At 59.6% G+C, this 12832-nt stretch overlaps 1 pseudogene; it reads right to left on the reverse strand.

Annotated features, from left to right (window-relative positions):
- Positions 1-1069: 1069 nt before the first annotated feature.
- The window catches only part of LOC137306478 (glycogen phosphorylase, muscle form-like), a 53093-nt pseudogene continuing 41330 nt past the window's right edge, over positions 1070-12832 (reverse strand).

The raw sequence follows: 12832 nt of genomic DNA on the forward strand, positions 1-12832 counted from the left end.
TGACGTTTTACTACGTTAATTTATTGCAAGGGGGTTGGAGTACAAGAGTGTCTTGCTGCAATTGTACAGGGCTTTGGTGAGGCCACACCTGGAGTACTGCGTACAGTTTTGGTCTCCTTACCTAAGGAAGGATATACTTGCCTTAGAGGCGGTGCAACAAAGATTCACCAGATTAATTCCTGGGATGAGAGGGTTGTACTATGAGGAGAGATTGAGTAGAATGGACCTATACTCTCTGGAGTTTAGAAGAATCAGAGGTGATCACATTGAAACATATAGGATTCTGAGGGGGCTTGACAGGGTGGATGCTGAGAGGATGTTTCCCCTGGCTGGAGTCTAGAACTAGGGGTCACAGACTCAGGATAAGGGGTCAGACATTTAAGACTGAGATGAGGAGGAATTTCCTCACTCAGAGGGTTGTGAATCTTTGGAATTCTCTACCCAGAGGGCTGTGGATGCTCAGTCGTTGAGTATAATCAAGACTGAGATCGATAGATTTTTGGAATCTAATGGAATCAAGGGATATGGGGATCGGGCGGGAAAGTGGAGTTGAGGTCAAAGATTGGCCAGATCTTAATGAATGGTGGAGCAGGCTCGAGGGGCCGAATGGCCGACTCCCGCTCCTATTTCTTATGTTTCCTATGTTAAAGGTGCTATATAAATGCAGGTGGTTGTTGTTGTTGTTGATGATAGGAGACAGGGCCAGCAAAGACCGGGCCCTCCGGGCCTGTCCCTCTCCACCTCCCACTCCCTCGGCCTCCCTTACCAGGCTCCCTGAAGCCTCAGGGAGGGAGAGATTGCTAAATTTAGCACCAAATGGCAGGCACTTCTGTTCTATGGAGCTGCCCCCACGAGGAACAGGGCTGAGACCACTCAAGCTGGGAGATAGCACCCACAATTAAGGCCAGTGACACCTAAATATAGGCAGCACCCCCAATACAACACCAACACCACCACCACCCATCCTCAAAGGAGAACGTACTGTGAGACAGGGTTTCAGGCTCACAACCCCCCCGCCTTTACCCCACAGAGATCGGGAGCAGTATGGGGACTCCAGTGAAACCCCCTCTCACCTGTCGTGGTGCATCAGCATGTCGACGATTCCCTTGAAGAGGTTGGGATCCTTTGGGAAGAAGAATCCGCTGCTGATCTGATCGATGGCCTGTTTCAGCTCCGGGAGCCGCTCGTAGTAGGGTAAGGCTTTGTATCTGAAAAACAAAAAGCAAGACGTCCCAGTGAGTGAGAGGGGCTCGGTACGGCACAGAGGCGCTGGGGTACAGTTCCACAGGCCTCCGGTATTAACTCCCCATCCAAGGACGAGGCGCAGGAAACACTGAGCTCGGCCACATGGTCCCAGAGCACGTGTGGTGTCCCACGCGGTCAGTATCCAGGCCGGGCATTTGTCCCGCTAGCTGACTCCTCTCTCACCTCCAACCTTTGACCCCTCTCTCGGTCATCTCTTTACCTTCGCCAATACCAGGATTATTATCCTTCAAGCGTTCCTCTGCTGTTCTCCTCAAATCCCCCGTCTGACAAACTCCCCTCTTCCCCCAGTGCAGAGATTGAGACTCGTCGGGCCGACTCACGCTCCAACTCAATCCGACCCAAAACTCCTGGGGACTCCCCCAGTCTCCTCCGACAAACTTTAAAACTCAAACTTGGCGTCAACTGATTCTGGTTTCGATCTTTCTCCCGCTTTGGCCGGGAGGCTGGCGGAGTCAGGAACACTCCCCAATCTCGGTGGGCTCCTGTGGGTCGGGACCTCGCCCACTCCCCCCCCCCCCCCGCCCCAAGAGCCTTGGCCGTTCCCTTACCCGTGTTTATCCATTTCATCCACTTCGTCCACCAGCATGCCGAAGATGAAGAAGTTCTCCTGCCCGGCCTCCTCTGCATCTCCACGTTGGCACCGTCCATGGTTCGATGGTCAGCGCCCCATTCAGCATGAACTTCATGTTGCCGGTTGCCCGAGGCCTCGGTGCCGGCTGTGGAGATCTGCTCGGAGAGGTCAGAGGCTGGGATCACTGCGGGGAGAGGGAGAGAGAGAGAGAGAGAGTGAGAGAGAGAGAGAGAGGAGAAAGAGAGAGGAGAGAGAGAGAGGAGAGAGAGAGAGGAGAGAGAGAGAGGAGAGAGAGAGAGAGGAGAGAGGGAGGCGGGGGGGGAAAGAGAGCGCGCGCGCGCGAGAGCAGGAGAGAGAGAGTGAGAGAGGAGAGAGGGTGAGAGAGGGAGAGAGGGAGAGAGAGGAGAGAGGGAGAGAGGGAGAGAGGGGGAGAGAGGGTGAGAGGGTGAGAGAGGTGAGATGGTGAGAGGGTGAGAGAGGGTGAGAGAGGGTGAGAGAGGGTGAGAGAGGGGGAGAGAGAGTGAGAGAGGGAGGGAGAGAGAGAGAGAGTGAGAGAGTGAGAGAGTGAGAGAGAGAGTGAGAGAGTGAGAGAGGGAGAGAGGGAGAGAGAGAGTGAGAGAGTGAGAGAGAGAGTGAGAGAGGGAGAGAGAGAGTGAGAGAGTGAGAGAGTGAGAGAGAGAGTGAGAGAGAGGAGAGAGGGAGGCGGGGGGGAAAGAGAGCGCGGCGCGCGAGAGCAGGGGAGAGAGAGGGCGCGAGAGAGCAGGGGAGAGAGAGGGCGCGCGAGAGCAGGGGAGAGAGAGGGCGCGCGAGAGCAGGGGAGAGAGAGGGCGCGCGAGAGCAGGAGAGAGGGCGCGCGAGAGCAGGAGAGAGAGAGGGCGCGCGAGAGCAGGAGAGAGAGAGGGAGCGCGAGAGCAGGAGAGAGAGAGCGCGCGCGAGAGCAGGAGAGAGAGAGCGCGCGCGAGAGCAGGAGAGAGAGAGCGCGCGCGAGAGCAGGAGAGAGAGAGCGCGCGCGAGAGCAGGAGAGAGAGAGGCGCGCGCGAGAGCAGGAGAGAGAGAGCGCGCGCGAGAGCAGGAGAGAGAGAGCGCGCGCGAGAGCAGGAGAGAGAGAGCGCGCGCGAGAGCAGGAGAGAGAGAGCGCGCGCGAGAGCAGGAGAGAGAGAGCGCGCGCGAGAGCAGGAGAGAGAGAGCGCGCGCGAGAGCAGGAGAGAGAGAGCGCGCGCGAGAGCAGGAGAGAGAGAGCGCGCGCGAGAGCAGGAGAGAGAGAGCGCGCGCGAGAGCAGGAGAGAGAGAGCGCGCGCGAGAGCAGGAGAGAGAGAGCGCGCGCGAGAGCAGGAGAGAGAGAGCGCGCGCGAGAGCAGGAGAGAGAGAGCGCGCGCGAGAGCAGGAGAGAGAGAGAGCGCAGCGAGAGCAGGAGAGAGAGAGCGCGCGCGAGAGCAGGAGAGAGAGAGCGCGCGCGAGAGCAGGAGAGAGAGAGCGCGCGCGAGAGCAGGAGAGAGAGAGCGCGCGCGAGAGCAGGAGAGAGAGAGCGCGCGCGAGAGCAGGAGAGAGAGAGCGCGCGCGAGAGCAGGAGAGAGAGAGCGCGCGCGAGAGCAGGAGAGAGAGAGCGCGCGCGAGAGCAGGAGAGAGAGAGCGCGCGCGAGAGCAGGAGAGAGAGAGCGCGCGCGAGAGCAGGAGAGAGAGAGCGCGCGCGAGCGAGGAGAGAGAGAGGGCGCGCGAGCGAGGAGAGAGAGAGGCGCGAGCGAGCGAGGAGAGAGAGAGCGCGCGCGAGAAGGAGAGAGAGAGGGCGCGCGAGCGAGGAGAGAGAGAGGGCGCGAGCGAGCGAGGAGAGAGAGAGGGCGCGAGCGAGCGAGGAGAGAGAGAGGGCGCGAGCGAGCGAGGAGAGAGAGAGGGCGCGAGCGAGCGAGGAGAGAGAGAGGGCGCGAGCGAGCGAGGAGAGAGAGAGGGCGCGAGCGAGCGAGGAGAGAGAGAGGGCGCGAGCGAGCGAGGAGAGAGAGAGGGCGCGAGCGAGCGAGGAGAGAGAGAGGGCGCGAGCGAGCGAGGAGAGAGAGAGGGCGCGAGCGAGCGAGGAGAGAGAGAGGGCGCGAGCGAGGAGAGAGAGGGCGCGAGCGAGGAGAGAGAGAGGGCGCGAGCGAGGAGAGAGAGAGGGCGCGAGCGAGCGAGGAGAGAGAGAGGGCGCGAGCGAGCGAGGAGAGAGAGAGGGCGCGAGCGAGCGAGGAGAGAGAGAGGGCGCGAGCGAGCGAGGAGAGAGAGAGGGCGCGAGCGAGCGAGGAGAGAGAGAGGGCGCGAGCGAGCGAGGAGAGAGAGAGGGCGCGAGCGAGCGAGGAGAGAGAGAGGGCGCGAGCGAGCGAGGAGAGAGAGAGGGCGCGAGCGAGCGAGGAGAGAGAGAGGGCGCGAGCGAGCGAGGAGAGAGAGAGGGCGCGAGCGAGCGAGGAGAGAGAGAGGGCGCGAGCGAGCGAGGAGAGAGAGAGGGCGCGAGCGAGCGAGGAGAGAGAGAGGGCGCGAGCGAGCGAGGAAGAGAGAGGGCGCGAGCGAGCGAGGAGAGAGAGAGGGCGCGAGCGAGCGAGGAGAGAGGGCGCGAGCGAGCGAGGAGAGAGGGCGCGAGCGAGCGAGGAGAGAGGGCGCGAGCGAGCGAGGAGAGAGGGCGCGAGCGAGGGAGGAGAGAGGGCGCGAGCGAGGAGAGAGGGCGCGAGCGAGCGAGGAGAGAGAGAGCGAGCGAGCGAGGAGAGAGAGAGCGAGCGAGGAGAGAGAGAGCGAGCGAGCGAGGAGAGAGAGAGAGCGAGCGAGCGAGGAGAGAGAGAGCGCGAGCGAGCGAGGAGAGAGAGAGAGCGCGCGAGCAGGAGAGAGAGAGCGCGCGAGCAGGAGAGAGAGAGCGCGCGAGCAGGAGAGAGAGAGCGCGCGAGCAGGAGAGAGAGAGCGCGCGAGCAGGAGAGAGAGAGCGCGCGAGCAGGAGAGAGAGCGCGCGAGCAGGAGAGAGAGAGCGCGCGAGCAGGAGAGAGAGAGCGCGCGAGCAGGAGAGAGAGAGCGCGCGAGCAGGAGAGAGAGAGCGCGCGAGCAGGAGAGAGAGAGCGCGCGAGCAGGAGAGAGAGAGCGCGCGAGCAGGAGAGAGAGAGCGCGCGAGCAGGAGAGAGAGAGCGCGCGAGCAGGAGAGAGAGAGCGCGCGAGCAGGAGAGAGAGAGCGCGCGAGCAGGAGAGAGAGAGCGCGCGAGCAGGAGAGAGAGAGCGCGCGAGCAGGAGAGAGAGAGCGCGCGAGCAGGAGAGAGAGAGCGCGCGAGCAGGAGAGAGAGAGCGCGCGAGCAGGAGAGAGAGAGCGCGCGAGCAGGAGAGAGAGAGCGCGCGAGCAGGAGAGAGAGAGCGCGCGAGCAGGAGAGAGAGAGCGCGCGAGCAGGAGAGAGAGAGCGCGCGAGCAGGAGAGAGAGAGCGCGCGAGCAGGAGAGAGAGAGCGCGCGAGCAGGAGAGAGAGAGCGCGCGAGCAGGAGAGAGAGAGAGAGAGCGCGCGAGCAGGAGAGAGAGAGAGAGAGCGCGCGAGCAGGAGAGAGAGAGAGCGCGCGAGCAGGAGAGAGAGAGAGCGCGCGAGCAGGAGAGAGAGAGAGCGCGCGAGCAGGAGAGAGAGAGAGCGCGCGAGCAGGAGAGAGAGAGAGCGCGCGAGCAGGAGAGAGAGAGAGCGCGCGAGCAGGAGAGAGAGAGCGCGCGAGCAGGAGAGAGAGACTGAGCGCGAGCAGGAGAGAGAGAGCGCGCGAGCAGGAGAGAGAGAGTGCGCGCGAGCAGGAGAGAGAGCGCGAGCAGGAGAGCGCGCGCGAGCAGGAGAGAGAGAGAGAGCGCGCGAGCAGGAGAGAGAGAGAGAGCGCGCGAGCAGGAGAGAGAGAGAGAGCGCGCGAGCAGGAGAGAGAGAGAGAGCGCGCGAGCAGGAGAGAGAGAGAGAGCGCGCGAGCAGGAGAGAGAGAGAGAGCGCGCGAGCAGGAGAGAGAGAGAGAGCGCGCGAGCAGGAGAGAGAGAGAGCGCGCGAGCAGGAGAGAGAGAGAGAGAGCGCGCGAGCAGGAGAGAGAGCGCGCGCGAGCAGGAGAGAGAGCGCGCGAGCAGGAGAGAGAGAGCGCGCGCGAGCAGGAGAGAGAGAGAGAGCGCGCGAGCAGGAGAGAGAGAGAGAGCGCGCGAGCAGGAGAGAGAGAGAGAGCGCGCGAGCAGGAGAGAGAGAGAGAGCGCGCGAGCAGGAGAGAGAGAGAGCGCGCGAGCAGGAGAGAGAGAGAGCGCGCGAGCAGAAGAGAGAGAGAGCGCGCGAGCAGGAGAGAGAGAGAGCGCGCGAGCAGGAGAGAGAGAGAGAGCGCGCGAGCAGGAGAGAGAGAGAGCGCGCGAGCAGGAGAGAGAGAGAGCGCGCGAGCAGGAGAGAGAGAGAGCGCGCGAGCAGGAGAGAGAGAGAGCGCGCGAGCAGGAGAGAGAGAGAGCGCGCGAGCAGGAGAGAGAGAGAGAGCGCGCGAGCAGGAGAGAGAGAGAGAGCGCGCGAGCAGGAGAGAGAGAGAGCGCGCGAGCAGGAGAGAGAGAGAGCGCGAGCAGGAGAGAGAGAGAGCGCGCGCGAGCAGGAGAGAGAGACTGAGCGCGCGAGCAGGAGAGAGAGACTGAGCGCGAGCAGGAGAGAGAGAGCGCGCGAGCAGGAGAGAGAGAGTGCGCGCGAGCAGGAGAGAGAGCGCGAGCAGGAGAGCGCGCGCGAGCAGGGAGAGAGAGAGAGAGAGCGCGCGAGCAGGAGAGAGAGAGAGAGCGCAGCGAGCAGGAGAGAGAGAGAGAGCGCGCGAGCAGTAGAGAGAGAGAGAGCGCGCGAGCAGGAGAGAGAGAGAGAGCGCGCGAGCAGGAGAGAGAGAGAGCGCACGAGCAGGAGAGAGAGAGAGAGAGCGCGCGAGCAGGAGAGAGAGCGCGCGCGAGCAGGAGAGAGAGCGCGCGCGAGCAGGAGAGAGAGCGCGCGCGAGCAGGAGAGAGAGCGCGCGCGAGCAGGAGAGAGAGCGCGCGCGAGCAGGAGAGAGAGCATGCGAGCAGGAGAGAGAGAGAGAGCGCGCGAGCAGGAGAGAGAGAGAGAGCGCGCGAGCAGGAGAGAGAGAGAGCGCGCGAGCAGGAGAGAGAGAGAGCGCGCGAGCAGGAGAGAGAGAGAGAGCGCGCGAGCAGGAGAGAGAGAGAGCGCGCGAGCAGGAGAGAGAGAGAGCGCGCGAGCAGGAGAGAGAGAGAGCGCGCGAGCAGGAGAGAGAGAGAGCGCGCGAGCAGGAGAGAGAGAGCGCGCGAGCAGGAGAGAGAGAGAGCGCGCGAGCAGGAGAGAGAGAGAGCGCGCGAGCAGGAGAGAGAGAGAGCGCGCGAGCAGGAGAGAGAGAGAGCGCGCGAGCAGGAGAGAGAGAGAGAGCGCGCGAGCAGGAGAGAGAGAGAGAGCGCGCGAGCAGGAGAGAGAGAGAGAGCGCGCGAGCAGGAGAGAGAGAGAGAGAGCGCGCGAGCAGGAGAGAGAGAGAGAGAGCGCGCGAGCAGGAGAGAGAGAGAGCGCGCGAGCAGGAGAGAGAGAGAGCGCGCGAGCAGGAGAGAGAGCGCACGAGCAGGAGAGAGAGAGAGAGCGCACGAGCAGGAGAGAGAGAGAGAGCGCGCGAGCAGGAGAGAGCGAGAGAGCGCGCGAGCAGGAGAGAGAGAGAGCGCGCGAGCAGGAGAGAGAGAGAGCGCGCGAGCAGGAGAGAGAGAGAGCGCGCGAGCAGGAGAGAGAGAGAGCGCGCGAGCAGGAGAGAGAGCGCGCGAGCAGGAGAGAGAGAGAGCGCGCGAGCAGGAGAGAGAGAGAGCGCGCGAGCAGGAGAGAGAGAGAGCGCGCGAGCAGGAGAGAGAGAGAGCGCGAGCAGGAGAGAGAGAGAGCGCGAGCAGGAGAGAGAGAGCGAGCGAGCAGGAGAGAGCGAGAGCGAGAGCAAGAGCGAGAGAGAGCGAGCGAGCGAGAGCAAGAGAGAGAGAGAGTATAGAGAGAGAGAGAGCGCGAGAGAGCAGGAGAGAGAGAGAAAGCAAGCAAGCAGGAGAGAGAGAGCGCGCGCTAGCAGGAGAGAGAGAGAGCACACGAGCAGGAGAGAGAGAGAGCGCGCGAGCAGGAGAGAGAGAGCGCGCGAGCAGGAGAGAGAGAGAGAGCGCGCGAGCAGGAGAGAGAGAGAGAGCGCGCGAGCAGGAGAGAGAGAGAGCGCGCGAGCAGGAGAGAGAGAGAGCGCGCGAGCAGGAGAGAGAGAGAGCGCGCGAGCAGGAGAGAGAGAGAGCGCGCGAGCAGGAGAGAGAGAGAGCGCGCGAGCAGGAGAGAGAGAGAGCGCGCGAGCAGGAGAGAGAGAGAGCGCGAGCAGGAGAGAGAGAGAGAGCGAGCAGGAGAGAGCGAGAGCGAGAGCAAGAGCGAGAGAGAGCGAGAGCAAGAGCGAGAGAGAGCGAGCGAGCGAGAGCAAGAGAGAGAGAGAGTATAGAGAGAGAGAGAGTATAGAGAGAGAGAGAGCGCGAGAGAGCAGGAGAGAGAGAGAAAGCAAGCAAGCAGGAGAGAGAGAGTGCGCGCTAGCAGGAGAGAGAGAGAGCACACGAGCAGGAGAGAGAGAGAGAGTGAGCGTGAGCGAGAGCGAGCAGGAGAGAGGGAGACAGCAAGCCAGGAGAGAGAGAGAGCGCGCGCAAGCAGGAGAGAGAGCGCGAGCGAGAGAGAGCGAGCGAGCGCGAGCAGGAGGGACAGAGAGAGAGAGAGTGAGAGCGCGGGAGCAGGAAAGAGAGAGAGAGAGAGAGCACGAGAGCAGGAGAGAGAGAGGGGAAAAGAGAAAGAGAGGGGAGAAAGAGATTTGTGAGAGAGACATGGGTAATGGGCAACCGAGGCAGGGCAGCAACTCACACAGTGCAGAGGGTGTCAGTGGCAGGAGCCCTGTAACATCTCCACCCCAATCGGGTCCGCAACGAGACAGAGAAACTCGGGCAGAGAGAGGGAGATAAAGAAATACGTGTATACAGAGACACAAGCAGAGAGAGGTCTAGAGAGGGAGAGGAGAGTCCGACCGATATAGGTTCAGATCGGCAGAGTGATACAAAGACAGATACAGGGAGAGAGGAAAAGAGATGCACACGCAGAGAGATATACACAAGCATTTGTTAAGTAAGTTTTAGCTGGCAATTCAACAATGAAGGGCATCGCAGCCGAGCCTGATCTCCTCCCCCACCCCTCCCCCGACCCCCAACACGGATCTCGGCTCACGCCTGCGCTTATGCATTTTGCAGCCAGGCGGCTGCAGGAAAGCGATCACTGATCATGATCTGCTGATTTATCTGATTGCTGTTTGTGGGATCTTGCTGTGCGCAATTGGCTGCCGCATTTCCTGCAACAGTGACCACGCTTCAAAATTATTCCATTGGCTGTAGAGCGCTTTGGGACGTTCTGAGATGGTGAAAGGCGCCATAAAAATGACTGCGCCATTTTCTGCAACTATACGGAGGGCTCGAACCTTTCTCAGCCAGGGACACCCGATAGTTCTCCAGATAAATGACCTTCAGCCGATCTCCCACGACGGGGTCGTTGTTCACAACGTCACCGATCGCCGTGATGAGTCTGATGATCAGCTTGGCCATGTGGTATCCCGGTGCGGCCTGTGAAAGAGAGAGAGAGAGAGAGGGGGAGAGGGAAACGGAGTCAGGGATCAAAGAGCACTCAGCTACACCTGAACAAGAACAGAAACGGAGCTGGGAGGATGTACCTCCGCCCTCAGAGCGAGCAGAGAGAGAGAGCGAGCGAGCTGTCCCAGCACGGCCTGCTTCTGTTCACCGGCAACTCCTCTCGTGCTGGTGCGACGCACCCAGCATCGTTTAGAGTTAGATACAGAGTAAAGCTCCCTCTACACTGTCCCATCAAACACTCCCAGGGCAGGTACAGGGTTAGATACAGAGTAAAGCTCCCTCTACACTGTCCCATCAAACACTCCCAGGGAGGTACAGGGGGTTAGATACAGAGTAAAGCTCCCTCTACACTGTCCCATCAAACACTCCCAGGGCAGGTACAGCGTGGGTTAGATACAGAGTAAAGCTCCCTCTACACTGTCCCATCAAACACTCCCAGGGCAGGTACAGCACGGGTTAGATACAGAGTAAAGCTCCCTCTACACTGTCCCATCAAACACTCCCAGGGCAGGTACAGCACGGGTTAGATACAGAGTAAAGCTCCCTCTACACTGTCCCATCAAACACTCCCAGGGCAGGTACAGGGGGTTAGATACAGAGTAAAGCTCCCTCTACACTGTCCCATCAAACACTCCCAGGGCAGGTATAGCACAGGTTAGATACAGAGTAAAGCTCCCTCTACACTGTCCCCATCAAACACTCCCAGGGCAGGTACAGCACGGGTTAGATACAGAGTAAAGCTCCCTCTACACTGTCCCATCAAACACTCCCAGGGCAGGTACAGCACGGGTTAGATACAGAGTAAAGCTCCCTCTACACTGTCCCATCAAACACTCCCAGGGAGGTACAGGGGGTTAGATACAGAGTAAAGCTCCCTCTACACTGTCCCATCAAACACTCCCAGGGCAGGTACAGCGTGGGTTAGATACAGAGTAAAGCTCCCTCTACACTGTCCCATCAAACACTCCCAGGGCAGGTACAGCACGGGTTAGATACAGAGTAAAGCTCCCTCTACACTGTCCCATCAAACACTCCCAGGGCAGGTACAGCACGGGTTAGATACAGAGTAAAGCTCCCTCTACACTGTCCCATCAAACACTCCCAGGGCAGGTACAGGGGGTTAGATACAGAGTAAAGCTCCCTCTACACTGTCCCATCAAACACTCCCAGGGCAGGTATAGCACAGGTTAGATACAGAGTAAAGCTCCCTCTACACTGTCCCCATCAAACACTCCCAGGGCAGGTACAGGGTTAGATACAGAGTAAAGCTCCCTCTACACTGTCCCCATCAAACACTCCCAGGGCAGGTACAGGGTTAGATACAGAGTAAAGCTCCCTCTACACTGTCCCATCAAACACTCCCAGGGCAGGTACAGGGGGTTAGATACAGAGTAAAGCTCCCTCTACACTGTCCCATCAAACACTCCCAGAGCAGGTACAGGGGGTTAGATACAGAGTAAAGCTCCCTCTACACTGTCCCATCAAACACTCCCAGGGCAGGTACAGCATGGGTTAGATACAGAGATGAGGGCGAAGACTACCTATATTCAGTAGTGAGAGGGATCACTGCATTGAATCCCAGGGAGCTGAATATTAGATAGCTCCTCTGCTGAAGCTGGACATTTGGAACATAGGAGTAGGGGGCACAGTCTAAAAATTAGAGCCAGACCTTTCAGGAGCGAGATTAGAAAACATTTCTACATACAAAGGGTGGTAGAAGTTTGGCACTCTCTTCCGCAAACGGCAATTGATACTAGCTCAATTGCTAAATTTAAATCTGAGATAGATAGCTTTTTGGCAACCAAAGGTATTAAGGGATATGGGCCAAAGGCAGGTATATGGAGTTAGATCACAGATTAGCCCTGATCTTATCAAATGGCGGAGCAGGCACGAGGGGCTGAATGGCCGACTCCTGTTCCTATACTGAAACACTGATCAACACTTTCTAAACACACAGAAGAGAGACAGGACGAGATTGCGGTTGGATCGTACCTTCCCTCCGATCATAACTGTGCGAGGAGTGTACTGCTTGTTGGGCTCTTTCTTTATTCCTGTGAAGCACAACACACAATACTGAGGGTACAATAAAACCCACTTTAGATCATAATCACCATTTTCCACAATCATTCTTGTCTTTCAGCCTCTGAAGCAGCAGTTTTATTTTTGCAGCCAGCCTGTTGGTACGTGGGGAACTCCACCCAACCGTGTCATGAAGAGCAGGGCACCAGCTCAGGCCCCCTAGGACTGCGCTGGGCACAGTGTCCCTACCCTGCCCGTCTCAGCGTGAGGCAGGTGGCCGGGATACTCCGGGGATGCCTTCCTGCATGGTGCGGGGGCCAGTTTCACCGCAGCATTGGCAGAGACAGGGGAACAGCTCTCTCAGTGCGGGCGTGTGTGTGTGTGTGTGTGTGTGTGTGAGTGAGAGAGAGACTCTCCATCAATGCCCCTTTTCCCCTGGTGCCAGTTAACCTCTGCCTTTTCACTGCTGCCACTCAGGCTATTCCACCGACAGCGGGGAAAATTCGGATCAGTTAAATGCCAATCCGGTTTTCTCTCCTCCTGTCCCCTCTCCCAAGAAACTTAACTGGATCAGCCATATTAATACTGTGGCTACAAGAGCAGCTCAGAGGCTGGGTATTCTGCGGCGAGTGACTCACCTCCTGACTCCCCAAAGACTTTCCACCATCTACAAGGCACAAGTCAGGAGTGTGATGGAATACTCTCCACTTGCCTGGATGAGTGCAGCTCCAACAACACTCAAGAAGCTCAACACCATCCAGGACAAAGCAGCCCACCTGATTGGCACCCCATCCACCACCCTATACATTCACTCCCTTCACCACCAGTGCACTGTGGCTGCAGTGTGTACCATCCACAGGATGCACTGCAGCAACTCACCAAGGCTTCTGCGACAGCACCTCCCAAACCCGCGATCTCCACCACCTAGAAGGACAAGGGCAGCAGGCACATGGGAACAACACCATCTGCACGTTCCCCTCCAAGTCACACACCATCCCGACTTGGAAATATATCGCCGTTCCTTCATCGTCGCTGGGTCAAAATCCTGGAACTCCCTTCCTAACAACACTGTGGGAGAACCTTCACCACACGGACTGCAGTGGTTCAAGAAGGCGGCTCACCACCACCTTCTCAAGGGCAATTAGGGATGGGCAATAAATGCTGGCCTCGCCAGCGACGCCCACATCCCATGAACGAATAAAAAAAGAACTGTTGGAAGATACACCGTGTGGACAGTGGGATTGTGTGCGCTGTCCCCCGGGGTAGAATAGCCCACCAGCACTCACCGTCCAGCTGCGCAAGAGAAAAAAAAACGGCCACTTGGGGAATGCAGAACCCCAGGAAGGGCAGCGAGCG

This window comes from Heptranchias perlo, chromosome 43 (genome assembly GCF_035084215.1).
Source record: "Heptranchias perlo isolate sHepPer1 chromosome 43, sHepPer1.hap1, whole genome shotgun sequence".
Classification (NCBI taxonomy): Eukaryota; Metazoa; Chordata; class Chondrichthyes; order Hexanchiformes; family Hexanchidae; genus Heptranchias; species Heptranchias perlo.